Raw genomic sequence first — 15429 nt, forward strand, 5'->3', positions numbered from 1 at the left:
GGATCTCATCCCGGCCACTGAGATACCACCAGATGTGTTCACTAGTTTGAATCGATATGCACAGCGAGCACAAGGAGTATCCCAGTGGCAGAGACGTTATTGCAGTTGTCGTTCGGTAGGACACCAAACCTAAACAGAGCATGGGTGAACCTAAAAATAAATATTAAGTGATAAATACTATTGAAATGATGCGAAATGAGACAAGAAATAAAGTTAAAATTTCTCCTTAAATGAAGCTTGAATGAATATAGGTCAACAAATTATAAAAAAAAAAACAATAATGAAAAGACTGCCCCAGGCAGGTTGGTTACAAAGGCGCAACCACACACTTGCTCCATCCATTGGAATGATCTCCGGGGCCGCGGTTTTGCATATTGAATATCAAAAGCTTGCGTTTCGTAACCGCCCGCGCGACGAGCGGCCCTTTGTGATGAAACCGGAATGAAGACGAATCCTGCCCTTTTTGGTGTTGTTCTCTCTATTGCGCTGATAGGCACCAAGACCAAGGGAGCAGGACGGCCGGGAAATGGGCCGTCGGAAAGGAAGAGAATGTGCACTCACGTTTTGCGCAATCGCTTCCCACATGACGCCAATGCACGGGTGCCATTAGTACTGGGTAGCCGATGTTGCCGTGTGACTCACGAGTCACGTTTCACGCCCGGCCGTTACACGTGCACAGCTCTTAATTGGCACAGCGGCTTTGTGTTGGTCCATTTTTCGAGCGACGGCCATCGCGCGATAGGGCTGGTGTAGGTGGAACCGATCTGAGCGGTTAATTAAGATTTAAAAATGTTTTACAACGACCGGCTAATGAAGCGATAAATGTGCTTTAAGCGAAACAACTCCGTTAAAATTACAACAAAACCATCTATTCTTAGCAGTTGAGTTGAGAATTTTGCCCCAAAAAAAAAAAAAGTTCGAAGCTATATTCCATTTCCAGCACCATTGAACGGTGTGTGTGATGTAACCGGACGGGCACTCACGGTGGCCAGCAACGTTACATGGACGAAGGGGGCGAAGAACCGCGGCGAAATGAATCATCCCCTCACGTACCAATCGTACGTTTCGCACCCGGGGGTAGGGGTGCCATGTTCGTTCGTGTCGGTTTCGTGGAGACAAGTGATGGAGAATGCTCTGGTGTGCGTGAGCCGCCATATCCGACCTGCGTTGTGTGTCAGCGAGATCGTGGAGAGCACTACGCGGGGATGGGAATGGCGATCGCCATTCTCGCTCAGTGGGAATGGAGCCGCCCGAAGCACACCAATACCATCGCAGCCGTACACATCGATTGGCTGCTATCGGGTCGCTGTGTGCTGTGCGCATGTTGGTGTCATGCCAACCGAGCGGGGCCTTTTTCACGTTCAAGTTCAAGTTTAACAACTGTGGCCCCTTATCTGGTTTCCCCCCTATTTCTTTTCTTTTTTGTTTCAACCCCCTTATATGCGACGGGTGTCGGTTGGATGGGGTGGATCGGGCAGAGTGTAGCAGCTGTTACTGCCCCAGCCGTTCGTCTTGGGGTCTCTTCTTGCGCTTAGGCACCCAGAAATCCCGCCATCTGTGCGAAACCAGCCGACTCGCTCGCTCCCTCGCACGGAACGCGTACAGGGGTTATGCTTTCGCGAATGTCTTTCGCTTTCATCGCTAGGGGTAGCGTGAGATGTCAGTGTTTGGGGTGATGTTCACTGGGCAGAGCTCCGCTCCACTGGTGCTGCCATCTCTTCAGGGTGCACCATTGATCGGTCGCTTCCGTTACAAGTTCAAGGTATTTGCAATTTGCTGCCCAGTATGTGTGTCTGTGTGTATTATTACCACATACTGTCTCTCTCTATCTCTCCAGGGGCGATTCGCCTTTCGGAGGTCGGATGCTCTCCCTCAGCGAGCACTGTCCGGATGGTATTCGCTTTATGTCGGACTTCTTCGCGGTGGCCTACTTCTATGGATGTTTTTTTTTGTTTTCAATGCTTGTCACTCTTTGCGTCCCCATTGCCCGTGTTCACAGTGTTGGTGGTGCGCTGTGCTAACCAACGTGTAAACGTTGGCACATGGGGTTTGCAAGTGTTTGTGTGTGGTGCAATTGTTTCGTTGGCTCATTTTCACCTTTAGCGCCGCGGGAAGAGTGCCAAAATGATTTTTTGATGTTAGCGAAATTTATTCGCCTCCATCCTGTCTCTGCTCGTTTGGTTGTGTTTTTGTACAATCACTGAAACGATAGTCGAAACAAGAGAATAAAGACTTTAGACTTTAGAAGAATTTGGGACTTAAGGTATTTACTTAGGCGAACTCAATACGGGCCAATTGGATAACTTTTTTTTCGACTAAAAGGAAGATCACTGTGAGATTAAAATCTGCAAAATTATCGACATTGGCACTTATGCATTTGCAAGTATTTCATAAATTTCGCAAATACTTGAAACCGTTGTTTTTATGTTCTTTACACTATTTTCAAAAAAAAAATTGAAAATGGGTTTCCCTTTCAATTGTCACTTCCAATAAATATTTTATTAAAAAGAAAACTTCTTAAACCGATCGACACACGATGGCACAACCTGCTCCCGATCGCAAACCGCATATCTAGGCATTGAATACATAACTGGTGTACTGGGTTCATGGTTGTTCTGCAAGAACAAGCTAGCTGCTCTGGTAGATAGATGACACTAAAACGAAACGTACCAAACGAGTTTTGCAAGTTCCTTTCAGCAGCCAACCCTCTGCGCCAGCGAGCGAGCTGCTGTTCTGCAAACCACCTGGTCGAATGGGCACAGTGGAACTCGCTAGAAAAGAAATCGCGAATCTTGGTGGAACAGCCCAGTAACCTGTGTACAGTACAACACTTGTAAGCACACACACACACACACACACAAATTACAAGTGGTAGCTCTGTAGCACAGAGAAAGACGAGGGAAGAGGAAAAGAAACCGGGCAGAACCAGGAGCAGCTTCCCTTGTATGCGTGTACGAAGAAGTCGAAAAGGCAACGAGCGAAAATAAAAGTCAAGATCGTACCGAAGATCTTGGCTTCAAGTTCAAAGTCAACCTGTGCGAAACGTGCCGTTGTGAAGATCGCATCCGAACGTTGTGAAACAGGAAAAGGAGGAATGAATGGGACAGAGGAGAAACAAATAACAAATAAAAAAAAAACGAAAGGAATGAACAATTCGCACACAGAAAGGAGCAAGTGAAACGGAGAAGTTAAGAAGACATGATTTGTTTAATGGAAGTTCCAACATAGCTTTAGATACGTTGATTTAAATGAAGAAGAAAAAAAACAGATAACAACACAGAATAACTGGGAGTAATGGGATGGAAATAATAGTGAGACAACATGAAACCAAAAGGAAGTATAGGTTTACGAAATGGGTAGGAAGATTCGTTTCGCTGCAAGAAACGCATTACTAAGGTGAATTGAAGATAATGAACAGTGTAAAAGAAACAGCCAAAATGAGGGAAGAAATATGAACACAAAATGAAAAACAAAAGTCTTACATAATACTGCCCCAAATGAAGGGTTTGGCCTATAAGACTAGCAGCACTACAGAAGCAAGTTCTTTCAAAGAAAAAGAAATCTAATCGAGATTAACTTGTTGTGCACAATAATAATATTTGTTGCTAAATTGGCACAGTGTGGTTCTCGTATTCGTAAACGGGATTCAAGCATAGAAATATAATATGGTTTGTACGATATTATCGAAAATCCAAACAGCAAGAAGCTAAAAAGATCAACAAAAAAAAAACCCACTCAACCCAATGTATGCCATAACTGATGATGGCGCAACACGAGAAGGTGTAGTTTGTAAACCGGTTTTTTCGGGACAAATGGTGCGTTGCTTTTCGGGGTTTCTTGCTAGAATTAATCGCCAACATTCGCACACTCCAAAGCGGCGCGATGTTATGCAACATGGATGTGTTTGAGACAAACCAGTTTCACCCCTTCTTCCGCAAAAGGGGGTTAAATTTAAGATGCTAAGACGGGAACGTTGCGTTTTGGGGGGTACAACACGCAAACTGTGGCTGTACAAAAAAAAATGGAGAAAACACCACAGAACAGTCCGTCGTTCTGGGACGCACGTTTGTTGAAACGAATCGTGTTTAACATCGGAAGGTATGTGTGTGCGGCCGTGCGTGCAGTTTGAAGCCCCTTTCTGAAACGGAAGACTATTGTTCATCCCAAAGCGTGGGTTGTGTTGAGGGTAAATGCTTTTTTTTGGATTGTTATCATTATTTTAAAGTTTTGCTGTACGACAATGACAATTTTGGAACGAGACTCACGTCAGAGCGGAGTGCCGCAATTATGGATACCTGAATGAATGTCATTCGGTTATCACGCAAGAACGTTTGCAGGAAATGGCCAGCGTGGTCACATGTTTTGTTCCGTAGCTGGTATTAAATAAGAAGATCAAATACTAAAGATGTTTAAACGAAACAAAAAGAAGAGACAAAAGCGATATATTGCAATGGTGCTTTCCAACCATCTGTACGACAACTTTGAAATGAAGGGTAGTTATTGGTTTGAGTTTAAACACTTATTTATGATTTATATGTTTTTTAGTCTATATTACAGATCAGTTGAGTTTTGTGAAGTATTACAAACCAGCATTCTAATTGGTGTACCATTCATATCTGACTTAAATTGAATTAAAAATAAGAAACGCATTTGCAGTTCCAGTTGTCTCTTCACAATGAAAAATCGCTTTTCTCAGCTGTCAGTGTGTGAGTAATCGGTCCAGAATTATTGGCATTTACTTGGATAATTAGATCGTACGGTCGACAACGGGAGGGGTTGCCTTTGTGTTGTTGATGTTGTTGTTATATGGTCGATCGATTGCACACCACTGACTGTACAGTTGCATGTGACTGTTGTGCAAGGGACAACTAGTACCACTACAGCTACTATCACTACAGCTAGTACTACTACTACTACTACTACTACCTCTTACTAACACCCCTAGTGTCACAAATACCAATACTGATGAAGACCAAAAACAAAATGGAACCCATCACCATCATCAACATCATCATCGTCATTGTCATCATCAGCGTCATCACCAGCAGCATGCATTACCTTTATCAGAGGCATCATTTCTTCGTAAATCAGAGCGTTCGGTACGAAACGAGTGTACCTGTTTCTTGCGCTGTTAATATTTCTCTTTCGCACAACACAACTGTTTGGCGCATGCTAGCTCTGTCACACATTTCAGTGTATATCTTTCACACTCTAGCATCTTCCTTTCGATGCAAAATGTCTTTCCCGATCGATTTTTGCAGCAAACTGCAAGCGACACTTAAAATTGCATCACTCAATCTTGCGATGACGGAAAAGCTGTATGTTTTCAATTTTGTTTGTTGTTTTTTTTTTGTTTTGCAACCTTATTAATTTTATTGTGCAAAACTCAGAAATTCAAGGCTTTTATGGCAAACGAATAATAGGTATTATTGTTTTGAAAAAAGTCTATTTTCATTGTGTGCTGAAAGCTCATGCGCTTACGTACAAGATGTGAACGCATACCGACACATTACACCGCACAACACAACCGTGTCACCAACGGACGGATCTGGAATATGCGCATTTGGCGCGGCGGTACCGCTGATAAATATTGTGGGCGGCATGGCTTCCGTACGTCATCATTCTCTCGTATCGCACAGCACGTCTTGTAGAAGAAAACATTTATCGCGGTAATGGGTAGTTTGTAAATCATCCGTAATGTTGTGACCTGATAATGTAAGTCATCGCAATCGATTACAATGCTAGATGGCAATGATTTGTCCAGTGCTGTTTTATTCTGTGCAACGTTCAACTACCGCTGTTTGATATTTTCGTGTTTGTTTTTGTATCGCGAATGTTTGAGAAAATAAACCTCAGAACCACTTTCCTCTGTCAGATGACGCTGGCTAAGTGCGAAGGGACGCCATCTTGTTGGAAACATTGTTATATCAGCGCAATGGCATTGGCGCTGCAGTTGGGATGCCGCCGTAGGTACGCTGTCGTTAAGGGACAGAAACATCCGATAGTGGATAAGTATGGCGACATGGTGGTACTTTTCCTTTGGTGGCGCTCAATGCACTTGCACTTCCAGCTGCAGCTGTTTCGTCACTGTCGTACACTGACCAAATAGGGATAATAAAACAGGTGCGAACGAGAAGACAGATAGTGCGCTCTATGCCCTTACATTGAGCGAGAGCTATCGATAGGAAGTGAGTGAGAGAGCGCAATAAAAGGGATGGAAAAGAGAGAGAGAGAGAGAGAGAGAGAGAGAGAGAGAGAGAGAGAGAGAGAGGTCGAATGAACTATAAACTAGATTACTGCTGTGAGACTATGCCCTGTTCCTTCAGAAGGGCACTTAAAATATACCACTAAGGTAACTTTTTTTGCAGTTTCTTTGTTATATTGAAAACACTTTTCAATACAAAGACACAAACACAAATAATGCAAACATTGAAACAAAAATGTTTAAGGAACAAAATGCTATTACTTTTTTTTTAATATCATCATCCACGTGGGAATAGTGATGGAGCCGCCTGGTCAGCTGTTCAGTAGTTGAAACGTTTCCATATTTAATCGATAGTTTGCCTCTGACCTTACACGTTAGATTGATGCGATGATTTAATATTTACTTAACTATAACCTCGACTAACGTGTCATCTAAATTAACTCACAATTGAACTTACTTGGTCTTGGTCTTTGCATGGAAAACTGTACACAAGCATTCTTTGGTATTTTTAATAAAAAATTCACTTTCAGATTAAAACACGAAAAACTACAAAACAATTAAAACCGCACAGCAACACAAAACACGGTCAAGCTCACTAAGACACATACGTAAATTTATCTAAACACCATAAAAAGGGGGCAAAAAACATCTTCACCCCTGTTCGGCACGCAAAAAAAAAACCCACCAGACGGAAATTGTTGGGGAATTACGAATATTTGCTAAAATAAACACCATTCCATCGACAGGAAAGCACAGTACACACGCCTGCACTGCAACCAGCTCCAGCTGGTGGCGGGCACGGACGGCCCCAAAGATATCCGTGCCGCGTATGAATGAACCGGAGGGAAAAAACACAATGAACTTGAACTTGGAAAACGGTTCTAGTTCGGTCGGCCGTGCCCCGTGTGCGCAATTCGTGTTTCGTTCGCAAACCCACACATACATACAAATGGTAAGGTTGATGTATTGGGTGTGTGTGTGTATGTGTGGTTGCGCTACTACCACATGCACCATTGCATAACATACGCGACAATATACACGGACATATGCACAGAGAGAGAGAGAGAGAGAGAGATCCACATAAACGAATGCAAATTCTCCCCTACAAGGGGGATTCACCGTTTCCAGCAGGGAGAAAAAGGTTATGTTACAATACAGCAAGGTTTTAAGAAAACACTTAAACCACTCCCAAAAACGTTGAAAATTAATCAATAGCAATAAAAGGTCAAGAGCGGTTTTTGTTGTTCGATTATAAAAAAGCAAGAACAAAAAAAAAAACATGCAGCACGCGAGCAAGAAATGTAAGAGCAGGATAACCGCTAACCCTATTTGGGGCACTTACCTCTCGCTCACACTCGTCGCTCTATGCCCATCAGTAACGCCAGAGCGAGCAGCAACAACGGCAACTGGGAGCTTTCCCTTTTTTCCAATGCGCAGCTGAACCAGCGAGAAGTGCAGTCGGCCGTCGGTGTGGTGGTGCATTTTTGTGCATCCTCTCGCACACCGTGTGAAGGACCGGGATCAGGTGATATGAAATCGATCGAAACCGTCCTTTACCTATGCGCACTGCTTCACTGCTGTTGGCTTTCGATTTCAATCGAGCGATGAAATTGTGTTCCTTTCTTTTGTTGCACATCGAAACGCACACGGCATCGTTACATGGGAAGAGGTGCAGTTTTATAACACTATCACACCACTACACTACATTTCACAGCATTCTAATGGGTATTTTGAGTATTTTACACTCCTTTGCACCAAATTTTTGTTTTGTTTAAATTCACCTGTTTTTAGAGCGCATTTTTCTCCATTTTAAGCACACTGGCACAACAAACACACACATGTGGGCAGCGATAGGAGAATTTCATTGATAATACAGGTCGAAATAACGTCACACACGAAGCATTTTTTAAAATTTAACAAAGCACAGAAAAAAAGTAAAAATACACTTCACCCACACACACGGTTAATCGTTTGAGAGCTAATGTTTGGTTCCAGTGTAGCCACGCTAGTCCGGCGTACGTCGGTCAACTAATTGGCGTGTTCACTCAGCAGCAGCAGCCAACACCACACAGCAACCGCGCACAGGTGAACCCGGCAGGCGAGCGACAACCTTCTGCTGCTGCTGCTGCTACTACTAGGGCCACGGCGCTTCTGCTCCATTCGGCTGACGATGGTTGAGTGCGGGAACAAAACAAACAACATCCAATCCCTACTCCAAGCCCGGGTCCAACACGGATAACGAACGCGCATACAGACACACACACACACACACACGAAGAACCGTCCCATTTCATCACCAACACATCGACAGCATCATTCTGTGTGATCATCGCACACAGCCCCACCCGCGTGTACCGGCATATAACACACTCTGCCTAACGCGCCACCTCTTCTCCCCCGCTTTCCTCCTCCTACCGCCCCACAGTTCCCGAGGTTCCCGAGGGAATTTGCACACATTTCGTACAACGCAATTTCTTGACATTCCCGTCAGCGACGACGACCGACGTTTGCTGGCACACGACGCGCGCACTGCCGTGCATACTACGATGCTAGAGGGTGGATGGGGAAGGGGCAGAAGAGGATGCTGTGTGTGTGTGAGTGTTTTTGTGTTTATTATTTTTTTCGCATTTCTCCCTCACAAGCGCTGCCATCGATTGCGCTTTTCATCAACCTTATCGAAGTTGGCGCTGATGAAGAAAAATGCCCCTTTTTGTTGTTGTTCTTGTCTAATGTGATTCAGAATTTGCTACAAACGTCACAACACAACCGTACACACACACACACACTCACAGACACTAATTAGCGTTCGCTTTTCCGTTCGATTGTAGTGTGTGCATTGTTTTGTCTTTTTTTTTAAATGCAATTAAACACACTCACACACACACACACACACTCACACACACACACACACACACACACAAACACTCAATGTGCTTGCTACGGGGGTGGGGCCGTGTGGTCGGTCTAACAACTGTGGAAAATTCCAGACCATTCCTGGTCGCGCTTTGTCGCTCCAAGCGTTGCCGCTACTGAAACAAACCCTTTCGGTGGTTTCCTTCCACCGCAAAAGTGGCTGCCGTTTGCGATTTGTGCCTTTCGCTCGATCGCTCGCTGCCACACCGTTCGGCAGCCACGACGATAATGAAGATGGCTGCACAGCACTGCCACCGAGGACGCGCACGGGCTCCCGAAAAATTGATTTCCAATTTGCGTTCTAATGCGTCGCAACGACACGGCCGCACACACAAACACGCGCGTACGCACAAATACATACGGAACTGGGGGGAATGGGTGGCTCACCCACTCTCTGACACACACACACACACGCACACATGTACGTCACGCGCCCGGTTGTTTGTTGTTGTTTTGTTGTTGGCTCTCGGTTGACGAATTGCCAGCTCGAATTGGGTTCCGTTTCTGCGGTTGTGGTGCTGGCGGGCTGGAAGGAGCCCTTTTCGGATAGCCAGGCCATGGATAGTAAATGATAGAGAGAGTAGAAAGATAGAATGAGATGCCAAATGGAGCCAGCCTTCTCGGAGAGGTGCGTGTGTGTGTGTGTGTGTGTGTGTGTGTGTGTGTGTGTGTGTGTGTGTGTGTGTGTGTGTGTGTGTGTGTGTGTGTGTGTGTGTGTGTGTGTGTGTGTGTGTGTGTGTGTGTGTGTGTGTGTGTGTGTGTGTGTGTGTGTGTGTGTGTGTGTGTGTGTGTGTGTGTGTGTGTGTGTGTGTGTGTGTGTGTGTGTGTGTGTGTGTGTGTGTGTGTGTGTGTGTGTGTGTGTGTGTGTGTGTGTGTGTGTGTGTGTGTGTGTGTGTGTGTGTGTGTGTGTGTGTGTGTGTGTGTGTGTGTGTGTGTGTGTGTGTGTGTGTGTGTGTGTGTGTGTGTGTGTGTGTGTGTGTGTGTGTGTGTGTGTGTGTGTGTGTGTTTTATCATTCCCGAAAAGAAGGAATTGATGAAACACAAGCAACGTTTTCGCTCTTACAGTGTGTGTTAAGTTGTGTGCGATATATATTTTTTCCTTCAAAAAAGATGCTCTGTTTTTTAGTGTTTTAGTTCAGTTCCACTGACCTGTATAAATTAATTTACTTCTACATAAATATTCTATATCAAACTCAATGCATGCGACTAATAGCAACTACCCTGCATCAGCACCAGTTCGTTCCGGGTGCGCCTGCCTCACCGTTTCCGTTGGGCCAATATTTAGCCATAAAACAACGCAACGTGTGAACCGACACGCGCGATGATGTCATCCCCCCATCGGCTGGGGAAGGGGGTTCGGTTGCATTCAAGATGTGGCCTGCGGACTGTGCAAAACGCGTCCCGCCCGCCAATGCGCGTTCGGCGTGGCATTTCCGTACCACAGTTTGACAGCTGGTTCCGATTTCCATGCCCATGACCTATGCTAACTCCGGCATCGGAGGCTATCGTCGGGGAAGAACACGAGGGGAAGCGGCAGGAGTAGCAGCAGCGGAGCAGACAAAAGCAGGGTCGAGGACGGATGCGGAAAAATGCGCCCATAAAACTGCATCCATCATACAGATGTTCTGTAAACATTAGCGGTTCGCCGTTTGGTGGACGAACACCAACGGACCCCCGCGGAGTTTCTACTCGGGTGTTGGTGCGCTGATGGAGTCATTAGCAAGGGAAGGTAGAGGGACATTTTATATCTTTTTATCTCCCATCGCTACGATAGTATAAATATATATCTGCCCTAATTAGTTTCTAACTCACCCTTTTATTGGCGATAAGCTAGAAGGGGTGGAGCGAAGGGGAGGCGTAGGTGTGCCATCTTGGGCGGCAATCAATGTGAACGGCAGCAAATGGTGGATTCGGGCGTTATTCGCACGTCTATAGAGCGTTCCTAGAATTTTGCCCATAATTGGAAGTGTGCCGGGGTCCGTTCGCATGTGTGATCGTGCCAGAGAATTGCACAAGCCGCTAGACACACACAGGCACGAAATAAACGGGGTGCGTCATGATCGAGTAGATCGATTCCAAGATGTCTTCCCATTCCCACAGGACGGGCACACGCGTTGCTGCGGCTCTGATGTTTGTTATATTGTATCGCTCTCCTTCTCGCTCTCTTTCGCTCTTTCGCTCTTTGTCCGTTCTCTTTCCTTCTCTCATTGTGTTTGACGCAACCTGCGGTTTTTGCGTACCGCGGCCCGCTGCCAGCGATTTCCGCTCCAAGATACCAGGGGTCTTTTTTTTGTTTTTGCATTTAAGTTTCTTATTTCTTTTTTGGCACCCGCCTGTGGTACTCTCCGTTCGACGTGATTGTTGTTGGTCGATGTGTGTGTGTCCCTTGTACCGGTGGTGGTGGTGGTGGTGGTGTGCGTTTCATCCATATATTCCATCCTCCTTTCCTTCCCTGCATGCCCGAATTCCCCGCGTACATCCCGCGCTCCACCCGTTATGTTACCCGTTTGGGGTGGGGTTACGTCCCACCGCTACGTTTCGCCCGTTTCGCGCGCTCCTGCAATGCGATGTTCCCGAGCGCGGCTGGGCGCGCCTGCGTACCGCGCACGACCTTGACAGTGAACTTGAATTTTTCCTCTGTCATATTTATTAGCGACCCACTTCCACACTTGCTGCTGCTGCTGCTGCTGCTCGCACACTGTATAACGCTCTCCCGCCCGTTCGGTCCCTGGTTCAATTCTGGTTTCGCTCGATGGTGCTGCACTTTGGGGCACACACTGTCTTTGAGCGAGCGAGTTGTTTCGGCACTGTGCATGTGTATGTGTGTGTGGCATTAGTCTTGTTTTTTCTTCCTCTACGGGGTTCGTTATCGTTGGCGCTGTTGCGGAGGGCGATTTTGGTTTTATATGTGCTGTTCTTGTAGTTATTATTGCACACTCAATCTATTGCCGAGAGAGAACAGGAGAGCACGATGATGGTACGGCCGTTAGAACGTTGGCGAGCGTGTGGCACTGTAACGCTCCGTTACGGTTGATTTGTGCCAACCGTGGCTGGGGCGGAATTGTCCCACCATCGAGGAGTTGAAATTGGAGCAAAATTGGAGAGGAGAGGAGAGTGGCAGCACCATATTCTGATGCAATTACTGCCAATGAAATGAACACAGTGACGTTAGACAATTATATTTCCAACATCTGTTAAACATTCTGTACCACCAAACTGTCGGGTATTCTTGTAAGAGTTCGCTTCAAAAAGAAATCATTTTGCTTCCGGCCGTGTTAGCCGCCATCACTAAAAAGAAGAAGAAGAATAAAACTCCAAAGAGCTCCATTATGTAACAGTAATTAACATTATCTAATCTTGCATAGCACAGCGCTGCAACTGATACGAGAAACCACCAGCCAGCCCGAGTAATCTTCTTACATTTGCTTCGAGTTTGGTTGTAGTCGTTTTCTTGGCATGATAATGGCATGATCCGCGGTAGCGGCGGGTGAATTTAATCTAATCTAGATGCAATGCTATTGATTAGCACTAGAGAGAGAGAAAAAAAAACAATCACTTCAACTTCACTTCCTGCAAACGTGCCCGAGATGGTACATACCTCTCAAACTGGCCGAAGGTACAGGCGCTACCCACGAATGCAAAGGGCGGGGTAAGGTATAAACAATAAATAAATAAAAAATGCACATGCTCACACCCTCTTCCCATTGCTCGCTTATGTAACGAGTGTAGATGAAAGGGTTTTCGATTGCAAATTTGGGTAAAAAAAAAATGGGTAAAAATTATTTCCCTTTCTACTCAACCCACATGCTGCTCAACCAGAAACGAGGTCAAAACTTACATTACAACACAGTTGGGACTGCCAAGCAAAGAGCAAAGAGTAGAGCGATATGCCACAAAGGAAATGAAACAAATGAAACCGTCAAAATGTGCACCAATCGTTCGCCTACCGAAAAACCGACGGCTGCCGATGCCGTCCATCTGGATTTGCTTATTTTTAGCTAACACCCTCCCCTTGGGGCGAAAAACCTTTCCCCCGGTACCCCTGGCTAAAACAGTGTAACAGAGTTCACCATGCACCAAGGCACCGCATCGATCTGTTCAAGGTGCTTGCGTGCATTTCAAGCCGTTTTTTTGGCGTTTGGTCCTGTAACGAACTTGCCTGGGCGAGGCTGGCTAACTCGGCATGCACGGGCAACATTCCCATTTGTCTTGTTATTATTATTGTCCATGTGGATGTAAGAAAATACAGTTCGGAAAACCGAGAAAGAAAGGAAACTTATACACCAAGCTGAATGCACCAGTGTAACAATAGGCGAATGGTTTTGAGGAGGTTTTTTTTTCGTGTGGTAGCAAACTGTGGCCAGCTGTCGGGAAGGGCTCACAAAATCACAATAAAATGTGCACGGTCAATGATAACCTTGAATGCGGATGGTGTGTGCGGCAATGGAAAGGAGGGGGGGGGGAAGATGACGCTGGCAGTTGCATTCGGGAGGATTGCAGGCAGTGCGCTGGCGCACCGGCTTGCAATGGGCGCATGTGCGCGTGCATATGCGGACACGTGCGCGCCAGAACAGGTGACACATCCCGTGGGCTGGGAGTGGAGTGGAGAGCGACGAGCGGTGAGTTGAGCGTGGGAAGGAAGGGGTGTGAAATTTGCTCCCCCCCCTCCTCCCCCGCAATGTCCTCCGGACTTTGCTAAATGTAATTATTTTTTCACTCCCGCTCCATCCCGTCGGCCATCTTTATTGCACCGCATCGCAAGGTTCTTTAATTCCCAGTGCAAAAACACATTGCAGGGAGGTGGGAGGGTGAAGGTGGGGGGGGGGAGGGGGTTGTGTATGTTTGAAAGGACTTGGGGTAGTGCGAGGGTGCGAGCGCGGGGGGTTGTGATTAAGTGTCACAAGCTTGTAATCGCGAGATGCAGCAGCCTCGAAGCCTCGGTATGATGCTGCTGATCGAAGCATTTCAGTTGCGATTCTGTTTAGTATTTGTATGGGCCTGAAGGGGGTGGGGCGAGGGTGATGAGGGGGTTGAGGATGGTTTGAGCTAAGGGCAGTGGCTAAGGGTAGCGGATGAGTACATTTGCATGTCGGATAAAGCACATTGCAAGTCGTATGATGTGGCACAGTTCAAACGCAAAGCACAGCAGTGTATCAGCCACAGTGAATGACACATTTGCTCATCAGGGTTTGTGTTGGTGTTTAGTTTATACAAGCTTTATATGTCATATTTTGTACATCACATCGCTGTCAGTTTTAATTATGTGTGGGTGTGTGTTTGTGTTGTTTTTGTATGATGAATTAAAAGCAACCTCACCGCACCCCATCAATGGGTCGAATGACGCGTGAATAATGACTGTTTTCGAATGCACCCGCCTGGAGTTGAATCAGTGAAGAAGCGCTATATGACCCCCCCCACCCCCTTCTTCTTTAGTCGGCCCTTTGCGGGATCGATTGTCATCATCGCAGTTGATCAGTTTTTTTTTCTAGGGCATTGTAACGTACTCATTTTCTTCCTCATGTTTTGTTCCGATTTCAGATCAGATATATCGTTGCTTGCGCTATTTATTATAGCCACAAACTGAGCGAGACGGGTTGAACGGGGGAGAGGTGTTACATGGTTACGTAAGGTCGACGACGATGCAGCAAATAATAGTGCAACCTGATGGGGTAGGGCAGGATCGATTTGTAGCTAAGATAGGGTTTTAGATGGGTAATATAAAACGGCAGCTCGTAATGCACCACACATAATCTTGGGGTTTGCTTTTGGGTTTTGGAGAAGCTTTAGTTACTGCATACAAAATTAGCATTAGCATATAAGCATTAGCAACAATAAATATTAAATAGCTTTTTCTAACACTTTATCATCAAAAACATTAGTAAAGAACGTTCCGGAACAATCCATATTTTCGTTTGCCAGCATGACCTTGGCTGCCGGGAGACCGCACACTATGAACTATTTTATCGTTCAAACACACACACACTCACACACCCAGCCCTATATTTTGCTCCCACTCACTGCCTTTGGCTGCATCCCATAAGAGTGTGCATCGTTACGAACAGGAACAATCTGCGTGGTTGCAGCCACATTAGTACCGGACATCCTGTTGTTACCTTCTAGCTCGAGCTGGAGCTGGGTACGTTTTACCAAGCTCTGTAACCGTGGCTGTAACACTGGCACGATATTTGGAAAACCAGTTTTCCGGCCAAAACAACGCTCTACGAAACGCTCTCACGCACGTTGCAGAAAGCTTTTCCTGAATAAAACATTACCCTGTCCTGGTACGGTGTGGTATATGCACGATGCCGTTT

At 45.9% G+C, this 15429-nt stretch overlaps 2 long non-coding RNA genes across 4 annotated transcripts; both read right to left on the reverse strand.

The window, feature by feature from the left end:
* Positions 1–847: 847 nt before the first annotated feature.
* LOC120897627 lies at positions 848–9329 on the reverse strand. The gene is made up of 2 exons (XR_005738565.1): positions 7548–9329; positions 848–2200 (listed from the first exon to the last, which is right to left on the reverse strand). It is a non-coding gene; the product is annotated as an uncharacterized LOC120897627 (long non-coding RNA).
* An 893-nt stretch (positions 9330–10222) lies between these two features.
* Positions 10223–13079, reverse strand: LOC120897602. Of its 3 annotated transcripts, XR_005738555.1 has the most exons (4): positions 12957–13079; positions 12717–12829; positions 12539–12646; positions 10223–12406 (listed from the first exon to the last, which is right to left on the reverse strand). It is a non-coding gene; the product is annotated as an uncharacterized LOC120897602 (long non-coding RNA). The 3 variants fall into 3 exon arrangements; XR_005738554.1 differs by having other exon boundaries at positions 10223–12646; XR_005738556.1 differs by having other exon boundaries at positions 10223–12646; positions 12717–12743; positions 12953–13079.
* Positions 13080–15429: the final 2350 nt, after the last annotated feature.

The sequence above is a fragment of the Anopheles arabiensis genome, chromosome 2 (assembly GCF_016920715.1).
Source record: "Anopheles arabiensis isolate DONGOLA chromosome 2, AaraD3, whole genome shotgun sequence".
NCBI lineage: Eukaryota > Metazoa > Arthropoda > Insecta > Diptera > Culicidae > Anopheles > Anopheles arabiensis.